The following is a 12,846-nucleotide window of genomic DNA, read 5'->3' on the forward strand; positions in this document are numbered from 1 at the left end:
ACTTCTAGATAGTTACTTAACTAACTTCATCTTAATGAAACGGAACTTTGTAACTTATTGTAGTTAGAAATTGTAACTTTGATATTGAATTCTCTTGCCTTCAACAAGCACACTGACAGAGGAAAAAAAAAATGCTACTGTCTGTTGGTTAAAATATTCTCCCACTGCTAGAGCTTCCTGTTAAGCAAGTGTGATCTGCGACATTTTTTTCAACTTTTGCTAGCACTGTATACTATTGCATTCTTAGGCTACTGTGAGGTCCATGTTTCTTGTACCAGAAATTGTCCTTTTGACTTCTAGATCCTTCTTCCCTGATGTGTTTTGTATGTGGTTATAAAATTGTAGACTTTTGTGATTTTGCCAAAGTTGTAGCTAAATATTTATACACTTGTCTTGAATTTTTTTCAGATCCACTTAAATATTTAGAAAAAAAAACGAGTTTTATTCCTTATGCGTCTTATAAGGAATAAAATGGTCTCCATTCAACACTTACTTACTTACTTACTTTTCCATGAACACTTGCTGTTGCTAAGGGACTTTATTTTGTAACATATCAATTATAAATATTGTATTTATCTTTGAAATTTTGTACACTGCTTTTCCCACCATTTTCGGTTCCTTTTTCTTGTCTGCGTTGGTTTTTGATCATGGCCTGGTGTTGTGATATCAGCTGGGGAAGAGCATTAAAGCCAAGAACTGTTTGATCTGTTTCGTTCAGTGAACCAACATCCTTGCATTGCATTTGTACTTCCAAAATTTGCTATTGTTTGTTTGTTTAGACTTTCCGTCCTTTTTTTTGTTTTTTTTTTGAGGAAAAGTCAAATTCATTGTTTATTTTTATATTATTTTTAAGTTATCTGAACAAATACTTTTGAAGAAAAAAAAAGTTCGTTGTACAGTCACAACAAAACGGGGCCACCCGCTGTGACAAACCCTCGTAGATTCCGTGCATGTGGAGCGGCCACGAAGAGGCGACACCGTTTGGGGCTGTGTCCTCCTTTTATTTTTTTTGTAGAATAGAATGTAAAAAGTCATTTTAGCTGCCACCCATGACTTTGCCACATAGCTGAACTGTGTTTACTGGAAAAATTCAGAGGCCTAAAGTTTAAAATAAAATTTACTTCTGATGTTTTAATGAAAATGTCTGCCACATTAACTTCTCTGATGATGCCTTAAAAGTGGACTTCTCTAGAGAACCTCTGTGCTGTTTGATCACAGGCTTACCCCACAATTGTTACTCAGTATTTCATGTGGAGATTTACGGCGTAAAACACACACACGCACACGCACAAGCCCGGAGACCCCCGTGTCGCTCCTTTCCGCATCTGGTTCTGCTGTGTCCTCCCAAGCCCACCTCCGATTCAGAGAGGTTTCAGGGGACCCACAATCACCCCTCGTTTAAAATTCCTTTTTAACAATACGTTTTTTGTGGTCAGAACCCAGCAGCACTGTCTGTACTTTTTAAACTGGATAATGACCTCCTTCAGACACTGCACCTGTTAGTGCCAAACCTGCCGTGAGACCAAGAGGGTCATTTCTTTTTTCCCTTTGCAGACACAGCACAGCAAACGGTTTGCAAACTGCAGCAGAAATCAAATCTAAAACAAAGAGGAGGGACTTAAAAAATTTTTCTTGACAGAAACCAAAACAAAACAACGCAGGACTTAAGAAAGTGTCTATTCAAGGGACTAAATCAAAGCATCAGAACGTCCCCAGGGGTTAGCGGGTCACACTCTGGTCCTGCGACCAGCCTGAGGAGTCACTCTGGAACTCTGATGCCTCCGTTTTATTTTGTATAAATAAGGGTTTGACCTAAAAATGAGCTCACGTGTACACGTTAAGGACATTCGCAAGTCTCCTTGTCCCTGCACTTGGTTTGTGTTTTAGATTAATTAGTCGCCCTCATGGCTTCATCGTCTCAAAACTGAGCGCTCCACTAAATGGTAGATTTTACTGTTAAAAACCCTACAATAAGATTGTTTTATCTGTACATTTTTTCAGATATTTAACTATAAAAATGTTCATTTTACACAATATTTAATTAAAGTATTTCTTGTCTGTGAATTTCACTTTGGGTAATTTGATCTGTTTTGATTATTAAAATGGCTTTGCTCAAGACGCAACAGTTACATTGGCCGGGTGGGTGGGGTTGATCTGCACTCCCAGAGCTCTCTTGGCCAGGATGAAAACGGTTCATAGAAGAACCTTCTCCAAGGTTATCTGCCCTCAAACGCTCATCTAAGCTGCACGGAGAGTTCCTTGTAGTTACTCAGATGCCTCTGGTCCCCAGAGGGGCCACCTGTACGTGTGTTGCACGCCCGCCGGCACATCAGAACACGACTGGGGGTCAGACCTGGGGGCCACAGCAGCAGCACTGTGGCCCATAGACAGTCTTGAGACTCGCTGGGGGCTTGGTCACCCCCGCCCCTGCTCCAGGCCCTCCTGCCTCAGCCCCTGCCTCTGAACTGGAGGACTGGCAGGTAGAGGGCAAGCATTCTGGCTACTCCAGACATGTGCTCCTCTGTCCCTGTCACCGTGCTCCACCGGGACAAGATCCAGCTCAGAAAGCTCCGGTCGGACGGGCAGGCACCAGGGCTCCGGACACCAGTGCCCCTGAACCCTGACCTGAGGGACACCGTCGCCAACAGCAGGTCCACGGCCGTGGTGTGACAGACCCCATGCACTGCGGCTGCCCCTGGGCCGCACGGAGGTGTGGCCAACGGCAGGGCTCTAATGAGATGTGCCCTCAGCACCGGGGCTCTGATTTTTGCAGCTGTGCTCAGCTCCTGTGCCTTTTCAGCAGCACCACTCCGGTTCATTCTGTAGTTTTCATTTGCTCCTCAATGAAAGGCTGGTTCTGCATGTTTTGGCTTGCAGCTCTCCAACACATACACATAAGTGTGATCCAAATTAGTACTCACAAATGTCATCTTAATTACTTGTTCTGCCGAGCAAAACAGGGAATCATTATCCAAAACATAAAGAAACTTGTGAATACCTTTTTCTCCCGTCAATGACAATCAGGTTTCTCTGACCGCATTCTCGTTTCAGCCTTAAAGAGACAGCGAAGAAAGAGGCTCATGGGGTACAAGGCTGCAGCCAGCCCCCGCCCCCCCCAATTCCCCTGCGTGCTGGGGACCAACCTCACCTCCCTCCCCACTCTGAGCCGGTGCCAGCGATGCCTGCTCAGGGGCGTGGCAGGGGCTGCCTCTCTGAGCTGCTTGCCTGGGCCCTGTGACCAGCGGGGAGGGAAATTATTCTATGTTTGTGTTTTGAATCCGAATTGAGAACTGCATTCTCTCCAAATGTGTGCCAATTATTGTCAGGCCACCTTCCAGGGTCTTCCAAGCTTTTAAAGATTATTCAAAGCACTTGAAATGGGCTTCAATCTAATGCCTCATTTCATTGCATTAAACAGCCTAGTTAATAAAGAATCGATATATTCAAAGGGCAAGGTTATCTTTTGTCTATAAGGGGTGGTGTCGTTCTGAACCTTTTATAGTTCAAATGCTGAAAAAGACCTCATGAAATCCATACTCATCAAGCGGGTCAACGGGGGCAATAAAGAGGCCCCTGAAAGGAGGGGCGCCCACCCTCCCCCAAAACAGCCCTGGCCTTATCTCCCCGCCCGGCACCCAGAGAAGTCCTCAGAAAATGTCAATTTCTCATCAAGACAAGAGGCTGCGATGATCACTTTTTCCAGAGAATACACACAATTAAGAGAATGCAGAGGGGCGGCTGTGGCGGGGTTTGTGGCTCCTTCTGTCCCCAGGAGCTGCCAGCTCCCTCCCAGCAGATAATAAGAGTTGTTGATAACTCAAGTGTCAATATGCCAAAGAGCGAGTTTTGAATGTGAGTCCTTGTGCTCTGAGCCCGCCCGGCCGATCCCAGGCCCTGATAACGGCACAGCTGCCAACGGACACCCTGGGTTGGCCCTCACAATTAACGCGATGAATAAATCACACAAAAGAGTCGGGATGCTTTATACTCGGTGAGACAATCCCCTGCTTTACCCTTCAAGGATTCCTTTTATGTTGGAATAAGGTTGCTTTTAATGAAATTTAAACTCATCAGAGGAAATCAAAAACCTCCAATCAGATTACAAATTGATTTTTTGGTCATTTGTCATCCCCAGTATAGGGCTGTGGGTTTCACGGGGAGCGGGGCTGCCGGTCCGGGGCTGGGGAGCCAGCACGCACATGGCTCCCAGCCCCCGGCCTGGGGACAAACAGAGCGGCTCTGGACCCCGTGCAGACTCAGACGCGGTCTCCCCACCGCCCGGGTCCGGCAAAGTGGACCCACGACAGCAGCAGGTGCCCGTCAGCTCTGAGTCCAACTGAGGCTTAACCCGGGGACATCCTCGGTGGAACCCACAATGACTTCTAGGTCTGCAGTCATGATCCGCTGAGGGCGGCCAACAGAGACACGTTCTCTTGGGATTGCAGTGAGTTTTGGTTCGTACCTGCCACGCCCTGGATCTGCTCTGTGCCACCCCACGTGCAGCCACGTGGAGTGTGCCCTACACCCCAAGAGCTTACGATGTGGGGTGGAGAGAAAACGTGGCCAGTCCCACTTGGCCATCCAGTTGGAGCCCAAGCATTCACTCCTGAGCACAGATTGCCCTGGGAGTTCTCCCAGGGAGGCTTCTACAGCTGCTGCCTCCCAGGGGTCTCCTGTTGTACCCTGGAAGGACTCTGAGGCTTCTGAGGACGAGCCAAGGCCGTGCTTTCCTCACCTTCCTATCTCTACATCGAGGGCACCCGGTCGAGGCTGCGGTGAACCACCGAGCATCTGGGACTTAGTTTGGGTGTGTCGGAAGGATGGGGCTCCGGACGAGATCGGGGTAGGCACTACTTCAGGACGGAAGTGAACATCACTTGATTCAAGATTCCTCAGAAACCACCTCTTAAAATACAATTTCTCAGCGAGCAGAATACCCAACACCTTTCCAAATAGCAGATAAGCACCGTGCCTCACCCACATGTGGCACTGGAGGGTCGAGGGACACCTGTCACAGGATCCTGTTTGGCAGACCCATGGGGCTCTGTGCTGGATCTGGCTCCCCTCTCTCGGGTGACAACACTTCAGTTTGCAGGGGGCAGGTGACCGGCCCAAGGTCACAAGGCTGGAAGGACCAGGGCTCGATGCCAAACAAAGTCTCCTGTCCCCAAACCCTCTGCTTTTTCCCCTGATCTAGGCTTCAGAGACCTTCAGGATTAATGAGAGCGAGAGAGAGAGAGAGGAAGAGTGAGCGAGGCCATCTGGATGGAGTGAGAACCACCATACCTCCCTCCAAGCCAAGTCAGGAGGGCACGTGCCCCAGGGCTCGAGGGGCCTGGCTCAGCCAGGCCACCTGGACAGGCTGCGAGATGGAAACTGGTCTGTCCGGCCCAGTATCAGCTGGAGCTCAGGGTACGACCAATGTCACCGGCTCACAGACCCGAAACCAAGGGCAGAGGCTCATGTCCCCGGGGCCTTTGCAACATACAGGAGGCCGGCAAAGAGCTGCTCCCGAGTGCTTCATCCCTGCTGTTCTCAGGTCACCTCACGGTCCACAGGTGGACCCACATGGCTGGGGAAACTGGACGCCTGTGTGTACCAGGTGCCCCTTGGGTCCACGTGGCATGTGCAGTGCAGGCAGGGGAGCCATTCACTCGGCGCAGGGACAGGAAAGGGACAGGCTGCGGCCACCGAGGCAGCGCCAGAGGGACTGGACTGCAAGGGCTGAGCCCTTTGGCCAACACCCAGCCAGGGCTCAGTAAAAGCTTGTCACCCTTCCAGATGACAATGGGGACAGGACAAGGACATGATGAACGGAGAAGGTCTGGGTGGTAGAGTCAGAATGAACCACAACAGTCAGAGGCACTGGGCAGAACAGAAACGAAGTATCAGAAGCAAACACCGGCACAGCACGCATCACCCTGCCCCTCAGACCATGCCCACCGCCGTGCTGATGGTGGCCATGGACCGCAGCTCACTCACCTGACACGTTCCCTCCTACAAGGGACCGAGCTCTTCACTGCCTTCTTCCACGACTGTGGGACCAGCAGGACCCAGGCTGGCGTGGGGCTGCAGCCACCAGGGGAGACAGAAAGGGTCCTGCCACAAAGGGTTCACGTTCTCAGTATGCGATGAGCTTTTGCAAATCAGCAAGAGTAGACAGACATTCTGGAGAAAAATGGGCAAATTCACAGTCAGTACAAGTGATCAGTAAACTGGGAAAACATACGCACCCTCTCTTAAAACTGTGTATCAAATTAAAGTGAGATGAAAAAGTTTTTTCACCTATTAAATTAGAAAAGATTTTTCTTAAAAGCTAATACTCAATCCTGTTGATGGAGAAACGGGCATTCTTAGAGTTGTAGAAAGAAGAGCAAACCAGTGCAACCCTTCTAGAAATAAATTTGACATTGTATCAAGAGACTTAACAATGTTCATATCCTTTGACCCACTAATTCCACTTCCAGGAATCAATCTTAAGGAAATGATCAGAGATTAGACAAGACTTTAAGTGCAAGACTGCTCACCATAGTAATATTTATTTAAATAAAAAACTGTAAAGAACCCAAAATTCTAAAAATAGGAATTGTTCATTGAATTATGGTATAGCCATATAATCGAATATTGTATATTCTATTAAGCTATTAAGATCATGTTTTTGAAGTACATTTAATGAAACGGTAAATAGTAATGACATAAAATTAAGTAAAGCAAGCATATAATACTGTAATACATAATTCGAATTTGTAAATTCCTATGTAGCGAGAAGGCAAGAAGGAAAGACATATGTATTTGGAAAGAATATTAGAATTACAGCAACAGCAGGCATACTTGGGAGGTGAAAGCTTCATGTTACATGCAGGCTTTCCAAGTTTTCTGCCAGACACGCAGAGTCCCGGGGAAAACACTCCTGTGCTACCGATTCACCACCCTGCCTCTCGCTGCCGGGTGAGGAGGCAAAGGGCACCTCGTTTGGAGACAATCCAGTTGTCCTAGGACACTGAGGCCAGATGTACTGCGGGTATTGGCATCCCAAGGCCACGTGGAAGTAGAGCTGAGACTGACATAGTGGCAGGAGACCAGAGACCAGGAAGCGGGTCCACCCTCTGAGAGCGCAGGACTAGAGAGGTGCATAGGGGGCGGAGCCCGCGGCCACAGGGTCAAGAGAGACAGGACCCCAGGGAGAGATTCCCATGAACCCCAGCTCAACTCCCTGGCTCCTGGCTTTCCCAGCATCTTTTGGGGTCTGATACTAATTTCACTTTTACTTGAACTTCCTTGAAGGGATTTCTGTTGTTTGCAACCAAACCATTATTGACCAAATTAGGGAGAAAAATTATTTTCAAGTTAGTGTTATAAAAAAACTAAAAGAACTTAAAAAGTATTAAATTTAATAAGTGAAATGTAGCAAGACTGATGAATACCAGGTCAATATACAACCATATTTCTATAACAATGACAGTTATTGGAATTTTTAAAATGGTAACAGTTTACAATATTGTAAAAATATCAACAGCTAGAAAGAAAGCTACCAAAGTTATGCAAGATGTCTGCACAGGAAACCATAAAATTGTTGAGAGAAATTTTTGAAAATCTTAATAAATGGACGCATATACCATATTCATGGATTGGAAAACTACGTACTGAAAAGATGCCAATTCTCCCTAAAATGATCTATAAAGTTAGTGTAATCTCAGGCCCCTCTTCCAAATACCATCACGTTGGGGCTTCAACATATGAATTGGGCGGGGTAACACAAACATTCAGTCCCTAACACTGTGCAAAGAAGATTTCTTATGACGCTACAGTAGTTCAGACAGTGGGGTGCTGGAACGAGACTAGACAAACGACCTAATGGATATAAAGTTCAGAAGCAGACTCCACGCACACGGTCATCTGATCTGTAACAAAAGTGACACTGCAGTGCAATGGGGAAGGGTGGTCTTTTCCATGAGTTGTGCTGAGTGTGTGGATATGCACACGGTAAATGAAGCGACTCCCCCCTCACACACGCGAAAGTGCAAACCAGGATGGTTGGGGACGCTAAGATACGATGACTCCCCAGCTGTAAGAAAGAGAGGAATAGTTTCAGGGACAAAGGGAAGAGGCAGTGTTAAAATCAAAGTCAAGAGAACTCCTGGGACCTCTGAAGTAGCAATAAGATGGAGTGATGAGAAGCCATCTGTCTGGGTGGCTGGTGAGGGCTGGGACTTGCAGGAGGCAGGAGGGCCTTTAAAGGTCGAAACAAAAGCCAAACCCAATTCCCTTCCATCTAACTCCTCGGGTTTGTTCACCTCAGTCTGCATCAATGCCACAGACAAGGTAGAGACCTTGAACTTTGCACCCGCTCTTGCAGGGAGTTGGTAGAGCAGGCATTCTGAAAAGATCAGCTGTCCAGAAGCACTCGAGATGCCTTCAAAAAGACTTATGAACGGTCTTTATCACTGAAAGAAATTTAAATAGATCTAAGTAAATGGAAAGCATCCCATGTCCATGGACTAGGAGACAATACTGTTAAGATGACAATGCCCCTTAATTAACTTACAGATTCAATGGAACCCCTTTCAGAATCACAGCTGGCTTCTTCACAGAAACTGACAAGGTGATCCTGAAGTTCATACGGTACTGATTGCACAGGACCCAAAACAGCCAACCATCTTGCAAAAGAAGAACAAAGTTGGAAGACTCCCACTTTCCTATTTTAAAACTTACTACAAAGAAACAGAAATCAAGACAGTATGGTGCTGGCATAGGCTAGACATACAGATCAATGGAACAGAATTGAGAGTCCAGAACTAATCCTACATATCTATGGCCAACTGATTTTCAGCAAGGGTGCCAAGATGATTCAATGTGAAAAGAATAATCTCTTCAACAAATGGTCAATGGGAGAGCCACAAAGTGAAAGAATGAAACTGGACTCTTACCTCATACCATATACAAAAATTAAGTCAAAATGGAGCAAAGACCTAAAGGTAAGAGCTAAAACTATAAACCTCTTAGAAGAAAACACAGGAGTATCTTCATGACTTCAGATTTGACAATGAATGTGACACGAATTTGGCAATTGTACAAGACACAATAGATGTGACACATCTTAGATGTGACACCAAAAGCATGAGTCACAAAAGAAAAAAATGGATAAAACGGACTTCATCAAAACTAAAAACACCTATGTTTCAAAAGACACTATCGAGAAAGTAAAAAGACAACCCACAGAATGGGAGAAACTATCAATACTTGAAAATCATATATCTGATAAGGGACTTGTATCTAGAGTATAGAAAGAACATTTACACTTACAAATAATAAGACAAATGACTCAATTTAAAATTGGGCAAACGATTTGAATAGACATTGCTTCAAAGAAAATATACAGATGGCCAATAAACACATGAAAAGACGCTCAACACCACCAGTTATCAGGGAAATGCAAATCAAAACCATAATAAGATTCCACTTCACACCCACTGGGATAGCTATAATGAAAAAGTCAGACAGACACAAGTGTTGACGAGGATGTGGAGAAATAAGAACCCTCATATAACTGCTGGCAGGAGATGGTGCAGCCACTTTAAACAGTCCAGAGGTTTCTCAAATGGTTAAAAACAGAGTTACCAGTATTTCCACTCCTAGGGACACAACCAAGAGAAATGAAAATACATTCATGCAAAAACTTGCATGTGAACATTCATGGCAGCATTGTTCATAACAGCCAAAAGGTACAAATAACCCAATGTAAATTACGAATGGATTTTTAAAATTTGGTATAGTCATACAATGAAATATTCTTCAGCCATAAAGGGAATGAAGTGCTGGCACATGCTACAACACAGATGAACTTTGAAAACATTATGCTAAGTGAAGGAAGCCAGTCACAAAAAAACACGTTATATGTTTCCATTTATAGGAAATGTCCAGAATAGGCAAATCCACATAGACAGAAAATAGATCAGTGATTGTTTAGACCTGCGGCACATGAGGGGTTAGGGGATGATAGTTACAGAGACATGGGGGGTGGGGTGGGTTTCTTCCTGAGACAATACAAACACTCTAAGATTGACTGGGGTGATGGTTGTTCGTATCTGTGAATATACTAAAAACCATTGAATTGTACATTTTAAATGGGCGAATTGTATGGTATGTGAATTACTTCTCAATAAATTGTTATAAAAAAGTCTTGTGGTTGTATCAAAGCATCAAAAAAAAAACCAAAACAGTATTGCTTTCCATTGAGAACTACTCTTAAGGTTTTTGGTTTTCTGGGGAAACTGTATTTCCTGGAGAAAGCTGCTAGGACTCAAGTCCCAGGTCAGCACACGGGAACCACTGGATTCCTTGCAGTCTTGCCCCCGTGTGGGGCAAGGGTCCCTCCCACCCGTCTGCTCCCCGGGAGGGGCCGCTTGGAGTCCACACACCTTAGAAGGGGAGGCAGTCACACAGGACCCTACTCAGCATCTCCAGGCCACGGAAGTCAAGATCATGGCCCTCGACTCCTGCCTGGGGTGAGGCAATGCAGGTCCAGGTCCCTGCCCGCCCCAGTCTGGCCCTCCATGGCCCAGATGGGATGGTCTGCCCCAGCCCTGGCCTACATTCTGCCTGGTTCGTTCCTCTCAAGGCTGCTTGCAAAACACCCATACACAGGGTGCCTCATCCAGGGTCATTCCTAAGTTAGATTTTTCTTAAAGGAAAAAAGAAAATTCCTTTAAGGATAGTTTTTAAAAACTGTTTCAATAGGTTCCAAACATTCCAGAATACTCAGTCCTACTTTTTTAAACCTCATTGCCCTGTTTCTCAGATTTCTTTAGAACTTGTCTCGTTAAGATGGATATCAGGAATCTCAATGGATCCCACTCCTGGCACCCTGGTTTGAGCCCCATCAGCGCTTCCCTTGTTCAAGGTTGAGCCTCCTAACCAGTCCCGCTGCTTCTCCTCCTGTCCCGGCTCTCCTTCAGCACAGCAGCCAGAGGGCCCTTTAACAGTAAAGGCAGACCACCTTCACCGCAGGGGTCCCCTTCCAATGCCACGAAGACACACAGTCAGCCATGCCACCGATCACGCCCCACTCCCTCTCCAGCTGCCCAAGCTCCAGGGCACTCACTACCATACACCCCTTGAATACGAACTCCTGTCTGAGGCTTCGCACCTCTCCCTGGAGCTCTCTTCTGCCAAAGCATCTGCTCTGCTCCCCTCACTGAGGTCTTGCCCCCATCCCCAGGGAGGGGTCCCTGTTGCCCCATCTAAAATTGACACCCCACCCCAACCATCACCCACATGTCTCCCCCCACCCTTTTATTTAATCTTTCCCCTTGGCATTTACACCATTCACTAAAGTACAGGCTTTACTTAAGTAACTTGTGTATTGTCGCCCACCAGACCACCAGCCTTGAGGAGGGGGCTTGTCTGCTTGGATTACTGCTGCGTCCCCAGCGCCCCAGCTTTTGTAAACCAAACTTTCAAGGACACAGTATCCTTCAGCACGTCTTCAACCTCGGTGGCGGCCCATGAACTTGAACAGGAAACAGATCACATCTTTACTTCCACTAACTTCCACAAAGTTTAGCGTTTCCTTCCATTATGAATATAGGCGACAAACCACAGTCATTTTAGCAGTTCCAGGGACTTTTTGCAGAGATGCTGAAAGATTGTTTATGGTTATCATGACTTCAGAACTCTGGTAATTAAGAGACCCACTGTTAGATCTTGTTATTTAATATTGAAGAAGCACTTATACAACAATATCACAGATTTGATTTTTAAAAATTTTGGTAACTATTCCGTAGAATTAATTTTCTTTGTAACCGCATGTGTTTTATTTTACATATTTAAAAACATAGTTCTGAGAAAGGGGTGTAGGGGTTTCGCCAGGCTGACACAGGGGTCCACAGCACAGAAGAGAGAAAAGAACCCTGGACTGCGGCACCTGCTTCTATGCTCAGGATATGTGATTTAATATGGGTCCAAGTTGGCCTGCTGAGAATTCAGTTTTCTTCATTATCTAGTAGAGTTTTGCTCCATAGAGCACAGGTTTTGTGTTAGTTTATAATATACACTCTTCAAAGTAACAGAACAACAAGAAAAGAACTCCTGAGTCAGACCTACAGCCTCCCTGGGGCCAAATGGGCCCCAGAGTTTGTGGAGGCCTCACTGTGGTCCAGGTCCTGGGCCAACGCGAGACAGGCATTAAGTAGATAATAATCCATTTTTTCTTGCTTTCTTGTAATCCAGGCTTATTGTGAAAATAAAAGCAATGAACATGGGTTGGGAAGACAAGGTTAATCCTCCTTTATCCCAGCTTTGCCTAAACCTCTCCTCTTGCCAAGTAGATACATTTTTACCAATGGGCTGTCACTCTTTTTTAGACCTTGTTCTAAGGACTTTAGAAATAGACATTTCCATGTAATTATAAAAAAAAAAAACAACCCCTAACACGGATCATCATTTTCATATTGCTCTACACAGCATTCCCTCAATAACCTTCCCCGACGGTGCACACGGGGATCCAACCCGTTCTTTCCAGTGGCTGAAGAGAACTCTGCTGTAGAGATGAAAGCACACCTATTTAACCAGCCCCCTGCTGAAAACGTTCCTATTCTTTGCTACTGAAAACAACGCTATAGCAACAAAAAGTATACACTGAAAACAATTTAAAGGTATTATTTTTAAAAGTTGTTCAAAACTGGTACACTGAAAACCACAAAACATAATGGAGAAAAGATTAAAAGGTCTAAATAATTACAGGGATATATATTATATTCATGGGTTTAAAAAAACTCAGTAGTATAAAGAGGTAAATTCTCCCAAAATTCATCTGTAGATTAAACACAATAAAAATATCAGCAGGTG

General features: G+C 45.5%; 1 long non-coding RNA gene across 1 annotated transcript in view; it reads right to left on the reverse strand.

Moving 5' to 3' along the window:
• Positions 1-6,042: 6,042 nt before the first annotated feature.
• LOC112403866 (uncharacterized) overlaps positions 6,043-12,846 on the reverse strand; it is a 46,425-nt gene continuing 39,621 nt past the window's right edge. Inside the window, exon 4 of the long non-coding RNA XR_003003995.1 lies at positions 6,043-6,168. This is a non-coding gene — a long non-coding RNA (uncharacterized LOC112403866). The remainder of the gene's footprint in view (positions 6,169-12,846) is intronic.

This window comes from Neophocaena asiaeorientalis, unplaced genomic scaffold, assembly GCF_003031525.2.
Source record: "Neophocaena asiaeorientalis asiaeorientalis breed wild unplaced genomic scaffold, Neophocaena_asiaeorientalis_V1.1 scaffold108, whole genome shotgun sequence".
Lineage (NCBI taxonomy): Eukaryota > Metazoa > Chordata > Mammalia > Artiodactyla > Phocoenidae > Neophocaena > Neophocaena asiaeorientalis.